The sequence below is a fragment of the Centrocercus urophasianus genome, unplaced genomic scaffold, assembly GCF_019232065.1.
Source record: "Centrocercus urophasianus isolate 14NV4802_14NV808 unplaced genomic scaffold, USGS_Curo_1.0 seq_14, whole genome shotgun sequence".
Lineage (NCBI taxonomy): Eukaryota > Metazoa > Chordata > Aves > Galliformes > Phasianidae > Centrocercus > Centrocercus urophasianus.
Genome location: NW_024884586.1, coordinates 16,990,223 through 17,014,676, shown reverse-complemented (window position 1 = coordinate 17,014,676; position 24,454 = coordinate 16,990,223). Strand labels below are relative to the sequence as shown.

The following is a 24,454-nucleotide window of genomic DNA, read 5'->3' as shown; positions in this document are numbered from 1 at the left end:
AGGTTTCTCCTGCATCACTTCTCACTGTGGGCCAAACGTTGCAGCCTAGTCACCAACCTGGGGTTTGGTTTTCCCTTCTGCGATAGTTGGAGGCACTCAGCTGGAGTCAGCTGCCCACAACACAATCTGGAGCTGCTTTTGTCCTTCAGAGTGTTTGACAGATGCACCACAAATGTAAATACTGAGCCCATTTCTTTCACTGTTTTTCTATCTTTCTGATTAAGGAACAAGTTAAAAGAAGTTAGAACCAGTGATTAAGTGTTACAGATTCAGCATGTTTATTCTGTTGAGAAGTCAATATGTGCGGTTTGACTAAAGTTTGTTTTAGAGATGAACTTTGGACAAAGTTCAAAGAAAAAAAAAAAAATCATCATTCACTATTACAGCAGATGTACAAAGAAATTGTATGCCATTCCTCCCAGAAGTCAGGCCGCGGTAAGCGCTGCGCCACACCGTCTTTGTTAGGTGCACGCTGCCCACAGAGATCTGTGGGTCATAGATGGATGGCTCAGCCTGTCTCACACCAACCTCAGCAATTTAATCCATAGGTTCTGATCAGATGTGCTGGAAGTGCTTTAATAACGACGTACATACTCTGCTCCTTTGTTCAGGCTCACAATGACAAAGAAGAGCAGTCCCAGCCTCTGCACTACTTCTGGCTTCATTTCCACATCAGCAGAAAGGGCTTCCCCAGGTACGTGTGTAACATATTGCTTCTGGTAGCATTGGAAGTGATCTCGTATATGAAATTGGAAACAACAGCACTATTAAACACACAGCTAAATGCTTGAATAAACCCGCTGTCATTGTTTGTTGGCTTCATGCAGATATGCAGCATGCTTCCATAGCAAGAAAAGCAAAGCCTTGATAGAAGTCTACAAAAAAAAAAAAAAAAAAAATTCCCTCCTTTGTTTCAGGGTGTCTGCCCACAAAGTTGGCCTCCACATCCCTGCCTCCTAATGTGGCATTCTCTCTGTTCACCAAAATTCAGCCTTCAGCTTGCACAAATTTTCCACTGTCTGTTTGATCACATCACCCCATCCCCTTGTCCAAGTTTATTTCCAAAAGCACAAGTCCAAGCCAACTCCAAGGCCTTTCCAAAGTTAGTGGAAAACTTGTGATAATGAACAGGCTTTCGATGAGAATTCGCAGGCATCTGCTTGGTGATGCTGTTTCTCACCAAGTGAAATGCAGGAGCTTTTCAAGAGCTGCTGCTTGCAATTTTTGTAATAATGTTCAGAAGAATAACTTACATTGCTAATGCCGGTTTTGTTATATCCAGCCCACTTTACAGTGCCATTTGCTGAGAACATTTAAAGAGTGTCTTCTTGGATTTTGCTCTATCACTCAGCACTTGCCTGGCAAGCAGCAAGTGTGAAAGCTCCTAACCTCCACGTCAAAGATGGAGCCAACAGAGCTGGGTAGCCACACGGTGCTTTCCCTTTCCACTGTTTCCGGCATCAAACTACCTCAAAAATAAACTAAAAGTTAATTTCTTGCCTATTACTGTTCTTCCCTGTGCTGTCAGCAGGAATGCTAGATGACTGCATATGGGAGGGCGGGGGGGACAGCCTTGGAGTTGTGCTTGAAAGAGAAAGTCACAGAGCACTTCAGGCAAGACGTGCTCCTGTCTGACCAAACAGCTGGGCATTGACAGGGGTCTCTCTCTCCAGCAGAGAGCTCCCTCCAAGCACATACCTTCCTCCTCCTAGGCTTAGGGAAGAGCAGGGCATAGCTCGCTTCTAGATGATACAGAAAAATCAAGCAAATGGTTTAGACTACTGGCTAGAGCTAGAGCCTGAGAACACAACACACACAAGGGGCTTGCCATTAAGGATAACAACCTAACTACAAACCACACTGCTTAGCAGAATGACTCTGACTTCAGCCAGAGCTTATTGCCTTACATAGGGCCCATTTAGTACAGCAGCTGATGAAGCAGACCCCTGCTTGCTCTGGCCCATCCAAAAGACCTGCTTGCTCAGCAGGTGCCAGCTGGTCTCAGCTGGGGGTGGTGCAGCTGCAGGTTTGCTCTTCTGAGTGCTACTGGCACAGCTGAGGCTGGGGGAGTTCTTGGTGCAGTGGGCCACAAGTGGGTGAGGAGTGCATTGCTTGGGATCTGTATTCCAAGAACAGTAATTCAACCTTTGCCCCTTTCCCACTGCAAAGCTCACGTTCCCCACATTGTCCCACTGCACAGTACCAAATTGTCTGTGTCTCTAGTGGGTTTGTACTGGGGATAGATGCGATTTTGCAGCTAGTTATGGAAGAACAATTTTATCTTACTGTCTCTTCTGCCATCACGGAACGTTTCACTAACAGGACATACCTTTTATGAAGTACAGAAGTCATAGGATCATAGATCCTATGTTGGGTTGGGAGGCACCTCTACCTGTGAGCTCCACCACGGTCTCTGATCTCTCAACGGTTCCCAGACATGCTCATCCCTGGCTCCTGCACAAGCCTGCACAGATTTTGGCTATGTTAAGTTTTAGTATGTCAAGCCAGGAAGGCTGGCTGCTTCTTATCTAATCTGACTTTCAGCACAATGCAGTGTATTTAACCAGTAAATCTATCTCAGATCTTCAATTTAGGTAGGCCAGCACATACCTCACCCTTCATAAGCTGTTGCTCTCTGCTTCTGGAGATGCATCTGCCCTCAGAGAGCTGAGTGGCTCCGACCACTTCCAGATGGAAGGAAAATCTGAGCAGTGATATCGTCTCCAGCAATCGAAAGGAATGGGTTTCCTTACCTTTTTTTGTATCTTTTCTCTTTAAGTAGATGTGAGCAGTCATAGAGGGGACATTGCTTACGGCTCTCGGGTGGCTGGCCAGGCTGACTAAGCACGCTTACCGATCCCGCACACTGTTTAGAATCACAATGAGCTGGAAACTGCGTGCCAAGACGTGAGCGATCCAGGGAGCAGTTACTCATTTTTAAGCCAGCAGTATGAACTATCCCATGAGCAATTGCAGCTCCATTATCAGGTAAAAGAAGCTCTTTTTGGCTCTTTGCCCTTTTTGTTAGGCAACATAATGCCCCCTCATTCAGGCTGATTTGTTGTAGTATTGTCACCCCATAAAATTTTTCAGCTGTAGCTTGCTGGCCCACTGATGGTTTCATCCATTTCCCAATCCAAATGCCCTTTTCCAGATACCCTCAGCAGAACCCTCTCACTTTTTATTTCCTAAGAGCTCAGAGAGGAGAACATCAGTAGAGTCAGAAAACTGTGGATGGAAATGAAACCACTAAGCATTCAGGGACCAAAAGAAAGGAAATAGCAATCTATAATGGAGATTTTCCACGTGCCACTAGCCTGATAAGTGAATAAAAGTCCACTCAGAACAGTAAACCAAGGACACAAGCCACGAGCAATGACAGCAGCCACCAGGTTTTAAACACAGGCATATAGGCATCTCAGCTGGTAGGTTGCACAGAAATCAGAGATTACAGGCAAATAGCATCTGTAGAGAAGTGTCCATTCCCATAAACAGTACAACCAGTAGAAAGAACATCTTTTTAGCTCTTTTAAGTGTTAATGATCATTTTGGCACCTAGCAGGGGAGACCTGATACAACAGAGCCTATCCTGAAGAACACATGATGTAAAAGGTGAATGCAGAGGAAGGGAAGGGGGAACCAAGCTGCACCAGGTAAAGTAGGTAGTGATGATAATTTCAGGCTGCTAGCTACTTCAAATGTAGATACTGATTACAGTTTTCAAAAATCTTTGCATAAAATTGGCCCCTGAATCCTTACATATCACTACATATGTAAAGATCCTGGGTTTTGAGGGGATGGAGAACCTAAAAATCAATTCTGTTTCCTTCAAGTGTTTAACTACACATATATTTGAGCTGGGATTACCAGCTGAGCACTAAATTCACACCACTAATTTCAGTTTTAATCTCAGTATTGTCTTTTGTTGAATGATGTAGCACGAATAACATCAGCATTTCAAGCAGTGCAGAAGTAGTCAACTTTAGGAAATATTAAAAAAAAAAATAAAATCACTGAACCCCTGTATTTATCTCATGCTGCCCAGGCTGATCATTGTGCTGACAAGTAGGCCGGCTGTGAAACAACAGTTACTTAGGAGCAGTGGGGAAAGGCAGTGCCAGAGCAGAGCTGTGCACGGCTTTGCATGCGAGAATGAGTTAACTATGACTCAGTAGACAGAGAGGCGAGTGACAGTGCAAGGATTCAGAGTGGGTTTTCATGGCCTAACAGCAAGCAATGTTAGTTAATGGCAGACTATCAGGAGTTAAGTACACTGTGGGTGCTGCTGCCCCTAGTTTTAGTTTTTGCCAGGTTTCTGCTCTGGCCTCCAAGTCTCATCTTGCCTCTTTTTCAAGTTAAGGAGCTGCCTTTGGAACCGAGTGGGAAGAGGCAAAGGGAAGGTCAAAAAATAGTCAGTAAGCATGGCTCCTATGGAATGCAGCTGTAAAGTATCCTTTTTATTTAGTTTTGGCTTACATTAGAGCTACAGTATAATGCATTGCCATCATATTTGTAGACTGTCCTAGCTCATCCAGTTCCAGCCCCCCTGCCATGAGCCAGGACACCTACACTAGATCAGTCTGCCCACAGCCCAATCCAACCTGGCCTTGAACATCTCCAAGCGTTGCTTCTCTGAGCAACATGATCCAGGGCCTCATTCCCCTTGCAGTGAAAAAATTCCTTCCTAATATCTAATCTAAATCTATTTACTCATTCTACGACTACACAGCTCATTAGAGTCCCTCACCATCTTCCTATAGGCACCCTTTATTCCCTGAAGTCCACAATGAGATCGCCCCACAGCCTTCTCTTCTCCAGCCTGAACAAGCCCAGCTCCCTCAGTCTGTCTCCATTGGAGAATTGCTCCAGCCCTCCAATCATCTTTGTGTGGCCCTCCTCCAGACTTGCTCCAACTGCTTCACAACCTTCTTATGCTGCAGGCCCCACGGCTGAACACAATACTCCATGTAAAAAGAGGCCTACAGTGCTACTCCAATTTATAATTATTTTAATTTCTTCCCCTCAAGCCTTCCATTTTTTGTGTGACAAGCAAGTTGCGTAATATATCACTCAAAAGTTGGGAAATGCAGTTTGTACATTCTTTGATTTAAAATTGATTAATAACAGTAAGATGCACCGATGTTACACTTCACAGATACAAAACAGCTAGATAATGTCAATACATTCACCAATCTCATTGGCATAGTTCTGCTGTAGGAATAACACGGGTAAACACAAACTGGGAGGGACAGCATGAAAAAAAGTTTCTTCCTGAATTCTGTTAGGCAACTGAGTGGACACATGACATAGTTTTGTTAGTTGCTCTTGTAGTGGACTTGAATAAACAGAAGTGAATTAGAATGAACGTCTCTGGTAGTTTCAGAACACCACAAAGTTCCTGTTTGCCTCAGTTGTTGAAAGCACTAATGCAGTGCTTGCCGTTGGCCAAGTAGAGTTGAACAAGGAGGGCTGGAAGCTTCCTGAAGAAGGTGAAATGAAATGGGAGCTTGTGTTGTTCCCCTTCATGGAGACATGTTGTGCCCATCTCTTGTAGCAGCTAGAAGACTCACTGTCTGTCTCAAGAGAGTTGCATTAGAATTGGAAAGGCAACTCTTGGGATACAAGCTCATTTGCATAAAAATGCATGTATTGGGACTTTCCAGCTTGAAAAAATAAATAAATAAAACTGAGAGGGAGCAATGAAAGGCCTGCTAGGCAAAGGACAACATGAAGGGGGCCAGGGAGCAATCAGTCAATGCATCTCAGTGTGAGAGAGAAAGCAGCAAGAAATGAATCGATCGGACAGTGTTTAGAAAAAACAAAAAGCAATACCCCTTCACCCAACTCATAATCACATTTGGAACTCCTTGCTGCAAGATGTGGAGGCTGACAGGATAGATACATTCAGAAAATCACAAAACAAACCTGCAGAAGGATGCAAGCCATAATTTCATCACTGACTACCAGTGGCCTTCAGGCCCCATTTCATACAGCCCTCCCAAAGTACCTGAGATGGGACGTTATCAGGGAAAGGATAGGCTAGATAAGGCAGCTTTGGTCTCTTACCAACAGTATTGGCTGTAACAATCCAAAAGATCTATGTGGTGGGAGGGCGACGTAGAAAGAGTAATAACAAAAGGATTAGTGCAAATGGAAAGGTGCTACAAAAGGAAGAAAAAGAACTCACCTATAGTTGAATATCTAGGCTCACGCAGAAAACTCCAAAAGTGAGAAATCTCCAACCAGAGATTTGTTCCTTGTGGCAGTCAGACTTTAAATGAGGTCTAAGAGAGGTGCAGACAAACTCTACCTCTTGCAGACACACAGCTGAATTGCCTTCACCTGTGCTCCCAGGGCTGACCGGGTCCTTTCTCCAGGTGCTCAATCAGTGCTTCAGGCCGTGAGTCAGCAGTTACCATAGATTGTCACAGGTACAAATTCAGGAACAAAAGATGTCATTTTTTTTATTTATTTATTTATTTATTTTCAGAGGGGAAACAAAATCATTGTAAGAGACTTCTCTTTTCACATGTGCTTATGGTATGCAGACTTGGTGTGCCTTCTGCTCTGCTTCGATAGAATGAAACTTCTCATACTGTGGTTTGTTTTGTTGTTATTTCACAAACCATTTGGGCATTTGCATGGAAACCACATGGTAAATTTGTATGAAGAGTGAACCGTGGTATTTCTGTCGGTGCACACAGTAGAAAAGGGAGAGCTGCTAGGAGTGACAGGGCCTGGTTTAATTCCACCTCAGAGGAACTGAGAAGTCCTCCCTCTATGGAAAACATGTTCTCTGCAACATTTAAATCTATATTTAACTTGAATTTTACTTCTTCCACTTTGGACCTAAAGAAAGGCTTGTGTACCTAAAAGTTCACTTGTGTTTCCCAGTGATAACAGTTGATTTCATATACCACCTTTATGATTTGCTCTTCTACATCCACAACAACTATAGCACTGCTAAATATATTGAAGCTTGAAAAAGGAATTTTTATCTCCCCAGTTTCACATGAACCATGTCTTTCCTCACTTGCACAGGATGCTTGCCTCTTTCTAGCAAAATTGAACTTACAGTGCCTGGGAATAATTATATCAATGGGTATTTCTGGGGAATTCATTCAGAAGTTTTAAATTCCTCAGGGAATCCTTTCTGGCAGAGATGAGAAGACTGTACTGGGAACATTAACCTTAATGGATAAAATGAGAGACCTCAAACACTGCCTGTCCTGGTGGAGAAATGTGTCCTGTACAGATTTAGTGAGGAATTCAAGGAAAAATGTCCAAATATGCAAAGGTGCTAAAACGCCATTTCCAGCCCACGCTGGCCTTCAGCAATTCTTCTTTTGCCCAGACTGAAATAAATTAATTATCTCCCAGAAACAAACGTTTCTCAGCTATTTGTAAACAGCTGAGGGATGGGAAGTTACACCCCTTCTACCGTGGTGTCCTTGGAGGGGATCAAATAGCTGCTGTTTATTTATCTTTACTAGCATAACCGGCTGTCAGCGGATTATCTCCTTCTGGCATCGAGATGGTTCCTTTTCACCATCAGGCAGCTGCAGAAGCAGCAGAGATTTTTTTGCTGATTTTTAGCTTCCCAATTCATCGTGCCTCTTCCTTTGGCTGTCGGTGTGAACTGCTTGGTGGGAAATCTGCCTGCCAGGCCAGCCTGTCCCGATCCTGTGATACACTCTGGAAAAGTTTAGAGGCTCCTTCTTTGTTTTGGTATTGAGAAAAAAACGGCATGATTAGGTAGATAAACAATAGTGTCATTCCACATCCTTCCCCCGCTCAAGGTTCAGCTGCCCCCTAGATGTGCTTAGCAATGATACAGGCACGCGTGCTCATGCTGGGAAGATGAGGATCATGAGGATCCCCATCCTCACCCTGGCAGAACTGTTCCAGACATACGACGTTTGCCATGGGACAGCAGCACCAGCATCTGATTGAAATAAGAGCCACGTTTTTATGGGCACTGTGCAAACAGTTTAGGAAAAGACTGAGTATTTTCACGCCTAAAAACATAATATACAGCACTGGTATCAAGGAACTCCAGCTCTTATCCCCAGGAGAATAGAAGCCCTTTGCCAATACCTGTCTCTCCTATTGCCACTCCTAACCCTGAGCTCCACACATGCAAAGGGGTTACGCCAGTGCCAGAAGAAGGCATGCAGCGTTAGGATTATTCAAATACAGTCCTTATCTTCATCTGATGAAGAAAAATCTGAATGCAGTAATGAAAAATCCTCTACAAGTGCCGTCTGCTTTCTCCTATGTTATTATTTTGCAGCACATGTAGAAAGCTCTTTGCTGTTGACTTCAGCTAAGGGCATTTCAAGATGGGTCACTTGAGGGAGACTCCAGGTGGTGTGGGTTTAGGAAGGTCCCTGGGACTCATTTACCTGTGGGATCAAGGATATCTTAAGAGTGTGTGTGGGCTAGAGCAGATTGGTGCCAGGATGAGTGCCAACGTCTGCAGTGGTCCAGGGTGCTGCCTGTGTTGAGGCTCAGAACAGAGCAATTTGAAGGCTGAGATTCCTCACCTTTTTATGATGAGGATTAGTTACACTGATTACAAGGGCACCAAGATGCCTGCTCTGGGACCACCTAAGGTTCCTCAGTCCCACGGCTGTGGATGAGACCTCAGGCTGCCACAGTTCAGAAGTATCCTTTAAGCTTTCATTTGGGCTTATGTGAGACGTATCAGTTTGGCATGGACAGGACACCTCTTGGATGTCCTGCAGTGCATTGATTTTGCAAGTGGCATGTGGGGTAGGCATGGCATTCAGAGAGATCTCCAGACCTCAGTCCAATGGCCTCAATAAAATCATAGAATCATTAAGGTTGGAAAAGACCACTAAGATCATCTACTCCAACCTGCACTTTTTTTTTAACTTCAGATCAAATACTTGGATCAGAAGAGAAGGTCAAATAAACAAAGCAGAGAAGACGAGAGACCATGAGATCAAATGAAAGCAAATAGAGAATAGACATGTAATAGATGTATATGTGATAGAGGTAGATATTCCTTTCTGTTGGTGTTCAAAGGCAAACTATACAGCTGTAGATATTTCCCTCTTATGAGAAGAAACGAGACATTGGAGTTACCCTGGGAAGTCACATACCCAGTCCTGGTGACACAGGCAGTGCACATGCTCTGGTTGAGGCAGGTAGGGGATGGCATATAGAGGTAATCACCTGGAGGGAGAGGCAGAGATGCAAAGGGGTGGCACAGACAATGAGGGAACCCCTGGAGGGCATCAGCAGAGGGTGGGTGACAGGCGGCAAGGAAAATATAACCAGAAAGTGAGTAAGTTGTTTGAGAACAGCAGGCAGAAAGTGAAATTGGGCTGAAAAACGTGAAAGGGAAAGATAAAAGAAAAACAACAGAACCAGGGAGAAAGAGAGAACAAAGAGAGAAAACCAGACTGTGAAATCCACCTGAAAAGATAAGTGAGTGCCTCGCTCTGTATCTCTCACTGCAGCGAATATTTGGAGGATTCAACTTGCTGCCTAAGGCAAATTATGTTAAGTAATGGGGAGGATAATGGGGTTTACACATGGAGGGATCTTCTTCCCTCCCTACTTCTAGTTCAGTAACAAGTGTGTGCCTTTACACGATGTCCTTTTTATAGGGAAGGGCTCTATGGTACATCAGGGATTTTATAGGGAATGTAAGGGCTGCAAGGGCTTGGACCAGAAAAAGTGGCTGAATGCATTCAACAATATTTCAATGTTTAAAAAAGTTGTGTGTTCCTACTGTTGCTTGAATTTTTATTTTTTATTTTTTAAATAAAGATTCTGTTTGGATCTATTTTAGAGAAGAATTCTGATATATTCCAAGCCTATTCTCCCTTCCTCCTTTATTTCTCTCTTTCCTTCATGATTCATCCCTGTTTCTCATGCTCTATTTTAGATTAGTGTTCTCTTTTGTTGATTTTCTAGCTCATAGGATTTTCCCTTCCCTTCCCTTCCCTTCCCTTCCCTTCCCTTCCCTTCCCTTCCCTTCCCTTCCCTTCCCTTCCCTTCCCTTCCCTTCCCTTCCCTTCCCTTTTCTCATGAAATCTCCCTGATCCACATGAGGATTTGATTTTTTACCTTTATTCCTTCTTCTCCCTTTTTCTTTCTCTTCAGCCCTAAATGCTCTCCTCAATGCCAAGCACAATTCCACCTTTAATTATTGCCCTCTATGAAATATCCCTTCTCTCCTGCCTCCTAATGCATAACATCTCAAATCATCCTACTTCCCTTCATAATCTTGTATTCACTCCTCTATAAATTGCCTCCTTTCCCCTTTATCTTTTCTTGGCATTTTCTTTCCTGTCTTTCTTCCTGCCTGTATCACAGTGAGTGTCCCTCCTGTCTTTCTCTGACTCATTTCTCTTCCTTGTTTGCTTCCAGCTTTGCTCCCAGCTTTCCCTTTCTCCAATGCCCCCCTCCAGCCAATATGTCTCTGGCTTTCTCCCCTGTTTTCCCTCCCTTGCTTCTCCCCTTTCCCTTCTAGCTGGATGTCTCCTGCTTCTTCTTCCTCTGCAGCCCCAATAAAACATCATCTCCCTCCCCTCTGGCAGGAACAGGGAGTGATGGAAGGCTTGGGACCAGGAGGATGGCAGGAGCCACTGGAAGGGCATTGTAGGGGAAGAGAGAGGCAACAACAACCAGAAAACAATTGAAAAATGCACTAGAAAAAGTAAGGAGGTTCCTAGCTACCTGTTGCTGTGATAATGAGCCAGAATCACTGAATTTCTGGTCTTCTACTCAAATGTAAACCAATGTTTCTTCATCTGTATTGCAGTGGTACCCAAAGGGCATGGCAGCGTTATTCTCACACTAGAGGCCTTGCCACACTGGCAGCATTTTTGCTTGAAGGCAAAGAGCAGGGGGGAAAGTGCAGCGTGTGTGCAAAGTTGTAAGCAGGCATTAGGCAGGGGAATTCATAGCTGCTTGGTATTTCTTGATTTTCTACCAGCCCTGACACACATTGAGATGCTTGCTCACAGAAGAGCCAGGATGACACCTCCACCATGAAGACATGCTCAGCAGCTAGATATTCTCCTCCTCTCTCCACTGCTTCCCACGGCTGAACGCTGCACACTCACAGTAACAATTCCCTCACATATTCAGGAAACTCTAACCCCTGGTTTAGGTACATGAAACAGGCAGAAGGCCAGATAGACCTTAATTAGACATTATCATATTCTCACGCAGTGAAGTCTTAAGATCTGCCCGTTTTGCTATTCCATTTGGGCCTAGAGCTACAAGAAAACAAATAACTAGAATAAAGAGTGACTGCCTTTTCTAGGTACGTCTTCTGGCCACGTATCAGCATGAGCCTGCTGTACCCTTTGCTGCATGTTTGTCAGGAGAAGCTAAGTAAAGGTTGTATTCACTGCTATTTGCCCTGGTTCTGTGATATGCAGCCAGTGTGAAATTCAAAGACAACTTAGAATGCTATTACCAATCCTACTAATGACATTTTTCCCTCCCTTCATTTAGTACAAAGCAAATCATACCTCAGGTGCTTAATTTTCTTCTAAAAAAAATTAAGACATTAAACATATTTGCTTTTCAGCTCCCAAATAATCCACCTCTGATGCAGTGGTTCTGACTTCCTAGCGACCGCCTGTCTAGAAATATTTGTGAAAGCAGCTCTCTGCACAAACATACCTTCAGGATCCAATCTGAGTGAGTACTTCCTGTGCTGCAGGTTGGTCGTGAAGTAGAAGGGTTGCTGAGTAGACTTTGGTCCTTACAATTGCAATTGCTTGCTAAAGAGCAGGAAGTTTCCTCAGGCAGCAAAAATATGTTAGCTTCATCAGCAAGACAGCACAGATTGAGGCTGCTGGCACTTAATACATGCAAATTGACAGGAATCCCAAGTCACCCATCCAAACTAGCTCTTCTGAAGGCAGCACTCTGTGCCTTGCCTCTCTCAAACCTTCCACAGGTGCTGACCAACTCTTGTGGCACCATGCTAGCTGTGGAACGAACTGGTGAAACACTGACAGACTTTTGTGCTAAGAAGGATTGTGACTTTTGTAAAGCTACATTTCAATGACATAGTAAAGCAGAGGAAAACAACATGAAGTAAAGCAACCTATGCAGTCCTTTCTAGTGCCTTGCTTGAGTGATAGCCGAATCACTGGATTTCTCTGCCTACTCTTCCTTATGCAAACAAGGGGAAGTGATACTTAGTCATTATTATAATATCTAGGGATGCAAATTACTGTGTCAATGATTACTGTTTGTTCTCAAAATACATTCCATTTCCCTTTATCCCATTTACAACACGGCATTAGTCACTTCCAGTGTTACAGAATCATAACCATTCATTCCTTGAGATGATGTGCTAGTTTCCCTAAAAATAAAAGCATCTCTTAGAGGTAGGCCATTGTTCGACACTAGGGCATACAGGATCAAGTTGCTTAGATACTAGGGTGATGAAGGCTGTTAAGGACAGAGGTGACCAATAAACAGCAATAAAAACTGCATAATACATTGAGGATACAGCAAATGCTTGTCTAATGTAACATCTGATGGCTAATGAGGATTTGTAACTCATTTGTAAGAACAGCTTTATTTTTTGCAATGATACTGATTGCATCAGGAATTTCATACTACTACAGAATAGTACATAAATTAAAATCATACACAACTATTAGCACACATTAGTATGCTTCCTTGCAGGGGGTTCTACAAAGTGAGGAAACATCTTCAAGAATCAACCTACATTGTCATATTTTTTGCAAAGGAGTTTATCACAGCTATGCGGGTATTAGACAGTGCCAACATCTCCCTCACTGAATCTGGGATCGTAAAAAGTCTCTGATTTCTGTCTACATATTGTCTTAGCAAGGAAAGAAAATGTTTTCTTGAAACTTGGCTGAATATTGAATGAGCTTTAATCACTGGGATGCAGAAGACAGTTACTGAGGTTATGGTTGCACACAAAATTGCAGTGATTGAAATGAAGATTGGAAACTGTTAGAATTGTTCAAGCCTGTATCTGTCTCAGATCAGGTTCCATATACCCTTCTTCATAGGTAAGAGGTAACACGTCTTGATTCTTACACAGTTTTCACACCGTTCCACATGATGGTGTGGCCCCTTAGCAAACAAAGAAATACAGTTAAGATGAAATCCTCAAAAAGTAGGTGCATGACTCATTACAAAGATACCTTTGGAAACATTTATCAATTGTTCCTTGTCATTCGGAGAGGAATTTTCAAACGGGCTTCTCCCAACATCTGTGTGGAATCCATTTTATGCAGTATTTTCATTAACAACCTGTGACAAGGGAATAAAGAGTACTCATAAAATCTGCAGACATCATCTAGCTGGGAGAGGATGCAAACAGTTTGGCGGATGGACTGAGAATTCAAAATGATCTCGCTAAATTGGAGAAAATCAGCGACTCAGTAAAGAAAAGTACAAAGTGCTACACTTAAGAGAAGGAAATCAAAAGCACAAAGAGAAAATGGGGAATAAACGGCCAGACAGCAGCACGGCAGAAAGGCAGCTCAGGGTGTGAGCCATGGACTGAATAGGAGTCAACAGTACGACGCTGTTCCAAAAAAAGGCAAAGCTAATGCTGGCTGTTGGGCGTGTGACACATCAGGTAACTGTTTTGCCCCTCCTCGCACAGGAAGGCTGTACACAAACTGAAGATCTCAGAGCTGAGCAGCGAATCTGAGAAGAGGTTTTGAAAGCGTGTTCTGTGAAGAAAGATTCAGAATTGCTTAAGAAAGGTGAGGCTACAGAATAGTATGGTCATTGTTGGCTTATCAAAATGAAACTTTTTCTCGGACCACTGGGAGCAGGATAAGAAGACATTTCTGCTTCAGATCAAGTACTCAAGTAATGCATGAAAACCACTGCCATTTAGTTACAGTGTTGTTCAGCACGTTGTGACAAACTTCATCGGGGATATCCTAGGTTTGCTCAGGCCTGCCAGCAGGCAGCTAATGAAGGATGAAGATGGAAACAAGCCCAAGGCGTATGTCCAGGGTGGCCACAATTGAATTGTGCCACCCCAGGAATGAAGACAAAATGATTTATTTTGTTACAAAGCCTGGAGATGGCAATATTTAGTTTGACAGTGAGGGCAGAGCAACTTCCTTCTATCATCTACTAAATTAGAGAGAAACCCTGTGGCAGCCGGTGCAAAAAGGCCATGAATTAAGTTCCCAGCCCCTTCTGAAGCTCCGTCTGAACATCTTGGTGAGGAGATCCCAGGAGGTTTCTGGGGAACAATAAAAAGTGCCTAAGCTCTCACCAGTGCAGAGAGTCTCTGCTTTTAGTCTCTTGTGCCTTGCCTACATCCATGTGGACATATTGTGTTTCCGTAGCCATCAGTCTCTGTTGTGATTTAACTGGAAATAAAAATTGACAAATTTTTCCTCCTCTTTTTCAGTTCTCCCTAGAGCTGTCTGCAGTTTCTTTGAATACTGGAGTTTTGAATTTCATTAAGGAAACAAAACAATCAAAAACACAGAACGATTTTGGAACCCACTGAGTTTGTCACCGTTTCTCAACTTGGAGAAGGAAAGTATAGCCAGTGCTGAGCTGCAAACAAGGTTCTGCTATCCTCCGCTGGCCACATTTAGTTAGCAATGTGTCCTTTCTTCTAGATGACGTGGGAGTAGAAGATATATATTTGCCTTTTGAAACAATCAAGAAGCATAAGGTTCTAGTAAGAGTTGTCAATCTGGGATGCTTTTTGGAACTCCATTATCACTTAGGAAGCAGCATCCTCTAGCTGGAAGGATGCAAAAAACCTGAATTATGCTCTTTGCTGTGGAATAGGAAAGCAGATGAAATAGTGTAGCAAAGGAGTGAACGGCCCAGTGGGCCGGGGACTTTGCTGGGCATGTAGTAGGAACTGGGACTTATTGCACATGCCACATAGAATCATAAAGGTTGGAAAAGACGTCTGAAATCATCTAATTCAACCATCAGCCCATCCCCACCATGCCCACTAACAACACCCCTCAGTGCCACATCCACATTTCTAACACCTCCAGTGATGGTGAATCCACCACCTCCCTTGGCAGCCTGTTCCAACTCCTCACCACTCTTTCTAAGAAGTTTTTCCTAATATCCAACCTGAACCTCCCCTAGCACAACTTAAGGCACGACGCTGTGGGGAAATCATTGCACCTGCCCCTGCATCACAGTATCTCCAACTATAAAATGAGATCATGATTCTGGCTTTTCCTTATGACTAACTTTAACTTTCCTTATAAAGAACTCACAGGCCTACAGATAACTTCTAGATAGGAGATAAAACATGTTCTGTGGCCCCCTTTTTTGGTAATAAGCACATTTCAGAACTCCAGTAGTTAGGTGAAACAGTTATGGATGCTATTATTCAAAATGTGTTGCTAGAGCAAAAAAGAAAAAAGAAGCAATTCATTCCATTTAACTGCAAAAATTGCAAAATTAAAAGTTAGCAAAGCAGCCATCAATGTTCATGATACTACATCTCTTTCACACAGAAAATGATCGTATCTGAAGCACCCTATAGAATTAACAAAATACTCAAATTGAAAACAGATTTTTTTTCAGACCTTCTGACTTAGAGTTAACTTCATCCATTAGCAGCAGTGTGACTGCTCACTAAGGCCAGAGACCAGTCCACATCAGCATTCACTGGACTGAAAAATTTGCTATAGCCCAACAAGTCACAGTAACTGACACGTCAAAGAGGTGCCTTGTGATCACAATTCAAGGCAGTGCATCTTCCAGCAGTTAAGCACTCTGATATGTAAGCAGAGAAACAACGCAAGACCACAGATGCAGCAGTTTCACCCAGGGAACTGATTCTCCAGAAAGGCTCAGAGCGTTTTTGAGATTCTCTTGCAATTAATTGGCTTCTCTTCTTGTGATGCCACCCTTCCACTCGTAGGCTGAAGCTCACACGCCGGCCCCGACATGCTGCCACACGTTGAAGAAGATAACAAATATTGATCTGTTTTACTCTCTTTCTGCAAATGCCCACACAATTGCGTTTAGTCAAGGAGCATTTGAATTGTCGTGGAGATGCAGTACCTTTGTGGCTGGGTTGCTTTTTGTTTTCCTGAGATTGACTGGAGCTTAAGAAACAGTGTTCCTTTTCTAGCTCTGGGGCTTTGTTCCCATCATCTTCCAAGAATCGTTTTTCGGTTCTAAGAATTATCGAGTGCTGAGCTGGTTTCTGCTAGAGACGGCAGAGCAGATGAACTTGACCTGGAACATACTGATCCTGTTGAATATTTCTGATGAAGTATCCCGTTGTTTTATTTCAGCTAGGAACAAAAAACTTCATTTCTTCAAGGTGAAAATGTCTCATTTAAATCATCCTAAGAACACGACCGTGAAGTTTGGCTCTTCAGATTTGTCAGAATAAGCCCACACTGGCCTGCTGGCACCACTCTCCCTAATAACACTATTTCTCTGTGCAGGCAGTTGCTTGTGAAACTCAGCTTAGTCCTTTCACAGCACCCTCTTAGCACTTTCCGAAAGCCATTTAGCACTTAGCACAGTAAGCAATATGTGGCCAAGAAGATGGGAATATAAGAGGGATATATTAGGGACTACTGCTGTTTGAGGGAATTTGTGTGTTAAAGCAGATGATAGTATCAGAAACAGTAATTAGGTACTGTGGCAGACAGCAAAAAATAGGGCTAAGTATCTCCAGACTCTGATTTTGACACCTTTCTAAGCAAATCAAAATCAGCAGTCACCAGAGCTCAGTGGGATCTCTGTATTTAATCTGAGTGTAATTGATTTGAACTTAGTATCTTTCAAAGAACTAGTTGGCCATCCAGTTATTTCCCCCTTAAAATAAGTATGAGCCACATGGCAGTAAAAAAGTGCCTGTGAAATAAGTATCTGTTAAAAGGGATATCACGTTTGGTGAGCTGTTCCAGCATAAACCACCCACTAAAAGTTTCCTGGTTCATTCTATTGCACAGCAAGTTTGCATGCCCGTGATTCAGACTTCAGACACCAGGAAGTATTCCAAGTCCAGTACTCTGCCTGCTGCACTGAGCTGCAGGTGGATGCTCGGCAGTGGCTGGGAAAGCTCTGCCCACCTTCCACAGCTTGAACAGCTCAGCCTGTGTTGTTCTTAACAATCCTTCGTATTTAGGTCCTTCATATTTCGGTTCACAGCCTGTTTTCTGTTTAGCTCCCACCAAATGCAATACACAAACTTAGCCCACTCAGCTCTGCTGGCACATTTTGAACCCCTTCTCCTCATGATCTTTCGTAACTTAGCCCTAGTGTACAGATTCTTCACTGATCCTCCCTGCTCCTGTTTGTGTAGAATTTGCTCCCTCTGTATGATCTGGAGACAAGTTGGCAGCCCAAGGAGCATCTTCAGTGCAGAAACAGCAGATCCAAGCAGGTGGTGAGCTCACATCAAAGATAAATCATTAAAGATACAGACAATGCATTGGCACTGGGGACCAGCTCTCATGCACATGAAGAACTTGTGAGGATGTCCTTATGCACCTCCTTCTTCCCTCCATACGACTCAGATGATCTGCTACTGCACACAGCGCATTGCCAACTGTGTGTGTATTAGCCAGTTCAGTCTGCTGCCACCAAGAACATTAATGTCTGTGAAAGCTTCCGTGTTCTTATAATCATCCATTACCTACTACAAGGTCTGGAATATAGAGCTTTCCTCTTACTCACCTTCTACAACCCTCCTATAAATCCTGTTTTTCACAATGGCGGGGAACAAACCTGCGGAAACTGGATTAACTCCACACTTATCTTCTATTTCCAAGTTCTGTTTAGATTTCATTTTAAAGGAGTAGGTGGTTTTGCAAAAGATAGCTGTTCGATACGATTTAGAACATGACTCAAAAGACTACAGGAGTGGAAAGAATGAATTCCTCGCTTATCCCATCCTCCTGCACTGCAGCCCTAGGCTCCTGCAGGGAACAGATGACACGACACCATCAACATAATGGTGCACAGCAAGCAGGAGTGCTTCTCACCGCATGGCCACATTGCTGTCGGAGCATTGGAGACATACCGGAGCCAGTAGCCAGCGAGCAGCTCCTACCAGTACGGCCATGGCTACTGGGGCTCAGCGCCCAGACCTTTTTCCAGCCCCTCGGCAAGGCTGTAGCTGCTCTCCTACACTTGTTAGTATACCCAAGATGTCAACTAAAACTGCACTGCTAACCCCTGCTACACCTGAGTTAGCAACAGCTTTCCCAGGTAACAAACACGAAACCTCCTGGAGAGCTAATTGGTGCCCTTGGTTATCTGTTCCTTCAAGGTTTTCTTCCACGCTTACATCTGCTCCTGTATCCAGCAGTGTTTGTGTACCGCCCAGGGCAGCTTTACTCAGCTGGCTTCTGTTGTTTTTGATCTTTAAATACAAGGGGAAGGTTCACACAAGCGCAGAACCACAGACGGACTTGGGCTGGAGGGACCTTAAAGCCCACGCAGTCCCACCGGTGCCATGGCAGGATTGCCACCCATCACCTCGGCTGCCCAGCGCCACAGCCAACTGGCCTCGAGCACCTGCAGGGATGGGGCACCCACAGCTCTCCGGATAGCTCTGCCGGCTCCTCGCCGCCCTCTGGAGAAGAACATTTTCCTAACACCCAATCCGGCCCTTCCCTGGCGCATCTCCACGCCATTCCCTCGGGTCCCGCCGCTGTCACCAGAGGGAAGAGACCCTCGCCCAGACTCGCGCCGCGATCATGGCGGCGCACCCAGCCCCGCCCTCCGCCCGACCGCCATCTCCATGGCCGTGACGGGGGCGCCCCCTGGCGGCGGCGGAGCGGAGCCGCCCCGCTCGAGGCCTAGGACGATGCAGTACCGACCTCCGACCGCCAGAGGGCGCCATCTCCCCGGGCTGTGGCTGGGGATGCGTGCCTGCGCGCTGCCGCTTCCCGCCTGCGTCACCGCCCCGCGGCGCGTACAGCGCTCCAAGATGGCTGCTGCTGTGAGTCGGTGGTGCGTGGGAGCGGTGTTCTGTGCGCGCTCTGCTTTCGGTACGATGAAGAGCACAGCGACAGGTTTCCGAGCAGAGCAGCCTGTCGGCCCCTGCACAGCTAGCTCTGTGGTAAAATGAAGAGATGCCGTTTTGCAGTGAAAATACAAAAAGAGAAGGAAGAGAAACGGCCCTTCAGAGGATAAAGGTTAAGGTGTCATCCTGATTTCTGGGCAGGCTTTACCTCCACGGGCCAAATGCATGACGAAGGCAATTTGAAAACCTGAGTGCTGAGGCGGTCAGGCCATGTGACAGAGCCTCGTGCTGCTCCGCTTCCTTACAGTCGGAGGAAGGCGCAGTAAGACGGCAAGCTGAACGCCTCGTGCTGCGCTCACAAGCCTTCGGAGCTGACGGATGTTTCCTCCGGGCCTGTTATTCCAAACACCTCCACCATTTATATAGCCACACAGGCCGCGTGGGTGGAATTGGATGTCGCAGACAGGCTGAAAATAACTCAGACTCCGATACCTACTGGCCCGTGTGGAAAATCTCAGAGATCACATTGAATCACAGGATGCGTGGCTGGCAAATGCACCAAGAGGCACAGATGGAGCAATGGTGGGTTAAAGCGAGGTTGAGACACTGTGATGAATGCCAGCAAGGACTCCATAGTAGCATCATGCTCAGCAGAACCAGCCTGGCTTAGCCTGCATGGCTGCTTTGTTAACGCCCAGAGTAGCATATGGAGGAACAAAATTGTTTAGAAGGATATTTATTTCTTATACAATCATCATTAGAAGTGGACAGAGTGGGCTAAGATGGAGTGTACTCAGGTGAACTCAGAGTTTCCTGCTTTGCTCTGAACACAGAGCCCAGAGAATTTCACCCAGCTGCTTGGTCATTCCCCTGAGCACAGGCTGGCTTCCTTTGGGCACATCTTAGAACCAGCACTCACTGTGAGACGCTAATATTTTCCAAGGCTGTCCTGTTCATCCATGCCAGCCTCTAGAGGACAGGGAGAAGCAGTGCAAGAAGGGCCCAGGCACACTCAGCCCCACCCTGTGTCTACCAGCACGACATCCATAGCTGCCAATGTAAACGGCATGAGCAGGCACCTTGATTCACAGCTCTGGAGCAGAAGCCATCAATGAAGAGCAGCAGAGCTTTAGTGACTTGCAATGAGCTAAATACAGGGCTTTGGTGGGGATCCCTTGGAGGATATTCCCACACTGAGAGAGAAGATATCCACAATTCCTGTCAGAGCTCCTGCTGTAGCACAGCTTTGGCACATCATGTCTGCATTGAAAACTTTTTATTTTTCCTAAAAATTATCCTCTACAGTTTGTTTTTCTCTTGCCTGAGTTCCTCCCAAACATTAGTCTCAATTTCACCACTCTCTTAAAACACCTACAAAGGCTTCAGCCAAAGGGTTTTCATTTTTAGGATGTCGAACAAATAATTTAGCCAGCACTCAAAAACTTTGTGCTGGTAAATGGCGCCATGCCCTAAGAGAATTAATTTGCCTATTCACACTGCAGGACTTTCCTGCTCCCAGGGGTCTCAGTCCAGACCACACTTCCCATGTTTCAGCCTGAGACTCCCATCCCTACTCTTGCAGGAGAAAAATGCTGCTGCTCTGAAAAAATATGGGTGAAACTGTAAGTGGCACAGCAAGAACAGAATCCAAGGCCTTGAGCTGGTTTGCTCTCAGGCAGCTCATTCCAAACTTGACTGTCCAGAAGTTTGAATTAGGTCAGCACGATAAGCAGCATAAAAATGCCATTCAGTCTGGGAGGGTGTTAGGTCCATTTGTTCTCATAATGTCCCAGTGTGCTTGTGCAGCTCCTCTGATCCTGAACGAGCCTTTTGCTGTAGTGGAAAAAATAACATATGATGCAATTGTTACTTGGTGGTGCGTTCGTTAGGTTTTTTGTTTTGCTTTAAGAAAGGCCTCCCAATTCTCCTGTTACTACTTCCCAAGAAACTTGGTGTTGTTCATTAAGCACTGTGTAAATATGCAACTCTCTCTAAATGAATAATCAATAGCAATGATAACAGCAAAGTTCTCAGCCCAGCTCTGGTAATAACTCATGGCTGCTAGCTTCTTGATAAGATCACTTGCATGCACAGCTGCCTCCTCTCCGTATGAGAGCACAGGGAGCAAAACAGAAGATATTTGTGTTCCCAACAAGAGGGGAAACACTGAAAACATATTCCTTCCAGAAGGTGACAATTGTGGACAACAACCTGAAGAGCTCTTAAAAATACATCACGGGGCCTTCACCCCAACACTGAGCTCTGTGAACACACACTTCCTGTTCTAGGAAGTTAGAATCTTTGCAAGCATCTCCTTGATAAGAGTATCCTTTTTTTCATCTCTCTTCACAAACAGATGAGAAAGGGGAATTCCCAGTGGGTTAAAGCACAGAGGGTGCAGCTGTGACTGTACTGGTAGTGCCACCACTGGACTGCAGTTAACAGGGCACACACATCCTGGGCTGCACTGCACTCCAAGCTGTGTTGGGACCCCACTTACTGCAGCTCTCCTACTTAGAACATCCCACAGCTCTTCAGGCAGGCAGGTAGAAGGGCTTCAGGATTTTTACAAGCTGGATTGGTGCCACTGGCAGTAACCAAACCTATGCCATTTAAAAATAGCTCGTGTGCAACCAATGGCTAAGTATCAGCTCGCCACCCCCCACCTTCCAGCAAAGCGGTTCCCTTCGTGGTGGAGCTGTGGCAGACAGCTGAGGTTGGCTCCATGCAGTCTGCTTCTCTTCCACCACGTCCCTTTAATCCTGGTTTAGGGTTCCCAAATGGTTTATGCCATCCGCCTGGCCTCCACTGTGACCTCTCCAAGGAGTTCACCAAGAGGCAGGAGGCTGCAGACAATCTCTTCCTTGCCCTTCTCTGTCAGGAAGCCCAGCTTTACAGTCACCTTTGGGCTTTCTCTTTGCCTCACTTCTGCAGTAAATCAAGCCCATCTGCACATCAATTCCTTCCTATCAGCTCTTCCCTCACCTCTGCCTGCTGACCTATCCTTAGATTCAGCGATCTTCAGCATGGGAAGAATCCTTCAGATCCCAAAGGGAGCACCTCACTGTTAAATAATAGCCGCACAGGAATAATCACTGGGGGCTGGCAGGGGCTCGAAGTCTTGGAAGCCATCTTCCCGCCCATCCCGAGGTGAAGTCACCCAGAGAAAGCTGTACTGCTCCGGACCAGGATGCTCAGCCTCCCCAGCAGCCCCCTGCGACCCAGCAGACCTTCCTGGGAAGAAAGCGCCTTTCCTGAGCGCGGCCCAAACCCTTTCTCCTGCAGATTAGAGCAATTACTGCTTGTCCTTCTCCTAGCGGATCTGGCGAACAATCGATCGCAGCCTGCTTTGCAGCAGCCTTTTATATAATAACAAGACAGCTTTTAGAGTAACTGAAAAAGAGGCGTTTTCTCACTTGCAAAGTCAGGACATTCCCTGCCAATGAACATTCTTTGTTGGAGATCCTTTGCCAGCATAGGCTGAGCACTAAGCCCCACAATCTGCATTTTCCTTTTGAATGACTCCCGCAAAATAAACCAAATAGCACATCCAACGAGATTTATTACATCCCTTCCAAGGGCGAAACATTCCTCAGCTGCATTCCACTTCTGTCTTTTGTGCTTAGGAAAGGGGAAAAAAAAATATCTCTGTGATGCCTCTGGATCCCACCCCTCGAGGGCTTCTGTCATTAATAAAGGCGTGCAGCTGGAGCCAGACTTCAGGCTACTTCTGAATGGCTGGCGCAGGGCTCACGGGGAGAAATTCTGCCTCTGCGAGAGGGAGAAGAAATCGTGGCACCGCACTTCTTGCTGCCAACACCTTTTGTTGCTCTGAGTGACGCCCTGTCCCTGTGGCACAGCTGCCAGAATGGATCTTCTCACTTCCCAGCTGCTCCGGCTTCCCCTGCTTCTGCATGATGCAAGAGTTTGCAATGGTTTTCGGGAGCTCAGACGTGCTCTCAGGGACGCAGCTTGAAGCGATGGCTCTCGCAGCTTTGCAATGAAGCTTTTATCCAGATGTGTAAAGGAGGATACCTATAGATGGAGGGCAAGGTGGTGAAACCTTTGTTATGTTATCTCAGCTTAATTAAGCTTCTCCCTAGGCAGTCACTAATTGATTGACCCCAGGACTACAGAAGGGAGCAAATTTACCAGAGCTCATTAGAAGAGCAAAGGCAGAATTATTTTTTTTATTTCAAAGATGAATATCTCTGATTGCTGCCTTGCAGTAAGTAACTAGTGAAACAAACACCTCTCAATGAATGCTGGTAGGTGGATTTGGCTGCTTAAAGCCAAATGAGAGAAGAGTTGCATCCTCACATACCCTTTCATCATCACTGTGTACCACCATTTAAAGGTATTGGTGAATTAAAGCTCTGATACTCCTTTCTGCCCCAGCCTAGGCTGTGCTAACCAACACATAAGTAGGCCCAGCGGGCATCAAACACCTCTCTGCTTCACATTTCCCAAAAATGACTAAAAAAAGAATCTACCCCAAAGCAAAAGTCTGTTTATCTGCAGTGAGACATGGCCATTGCAGCTGGCAGCTCCTCAGCAACCCTGGGCAACACACACCACATTATTCAAAAAGCAAAAGGGAAAAGATGCCGTGCCCACAGGAAGCAGCAGGAGGAACAAAGGTGAGAGGAGCAACCCTTCCTGAAGCATCCCCTACCCATCCTGAACCTCCTACCTCACAAAAAAAATATCTGAGATCATTCCAGTCCAGCGGCATCCAGATCCACCTTCTGCCTCTCAGCCTTACCCAGCTCCTCAATAGCACAGAGCAGAACACACCCTGAGCAGCAGCTCCCATTAGAAACACCTGCAGCTCAGGACACTGCTGGTAGGCTTCCTCCACCAGCACCAACTTCAGCTTTTTGTTGGTGATGTGTGACCCTGATAAGCTGCTCGCCTTACAGGTGACAGAATTTCTTTGAAGACTGGCTTTCAAAACCAGCCCAGCTGAAGCTCTTCATGCTGCTTGGTGCCTTATCTTTCAAAGTGGTTCCAATGAGGCTTAAGTCAGTTCAGCTGGGCTTTGAGACTAGTAAGAGTATGGAGGGAAAGCCCTAGCACACAGTAACCTGAAGGAGCTTCGTGAGTGCTCTGGTTGTGAGGAATTGTGCATTCTCCTATCAGCAGCTTCCCCTTTTTTTCCATCACTACAGTAGACTGGTGTCCCATTCCCTCATGTTCTCCACCCGTGAACAAGATGGTCCTTTCTCCCTCCTGAAGAGATTTCTGTACGTTCTGAGAAGCTTTGCAGACAATTTAATAGAACACTGAGCCATGGATGACTGACATCTCTCCTGCATGGTGAACACAACTTTGCAGTCATGGCTGCCTCTCCCCACCTGTGTTTGTCTTCAGGCTTTGAGTGCTTTGGAGTTGCTGGCCTGTTTTTTTTCATTATGTTCAACATCAGTTTACTCCTGACTTTCACCCTGCATCCAAAGGATGCTGCTTTGATTA

The 24,454-nt window shown here is 45.3% G+C and overlaps 1 long non-coding RNA gene across 2 annotated transcripts; it reads left to right on the top strand.

Moving 5' to 3' along the window:
- Positions 1–404: 404 nt before the first annotated feature.
- LOC122158039 lies at positions 405–14,310 on the top strand. 2 transcript variants are annotated; one of them, XR_006168115.1, is made up of 5 exons: positions 405–435; positions 612–694; positions 2,783–2,988; positions 11,576–11,688; positions 12,691–14,310. It is a non-coding gene; the product is annotated as an uncharacterized LOC122158039 (long non-coding RNA). The 2 variants fall into 2 exon arrangements; XR_006168114.1 differs by lacking the exons at positions 2,783–2,988; positions 11,576–11,688; positions 12,691–14,310 and adding an exon at positions 1,283–1,493.
- Positions 14,311–24,454: the final 10,144 nt, after the last annotated feature.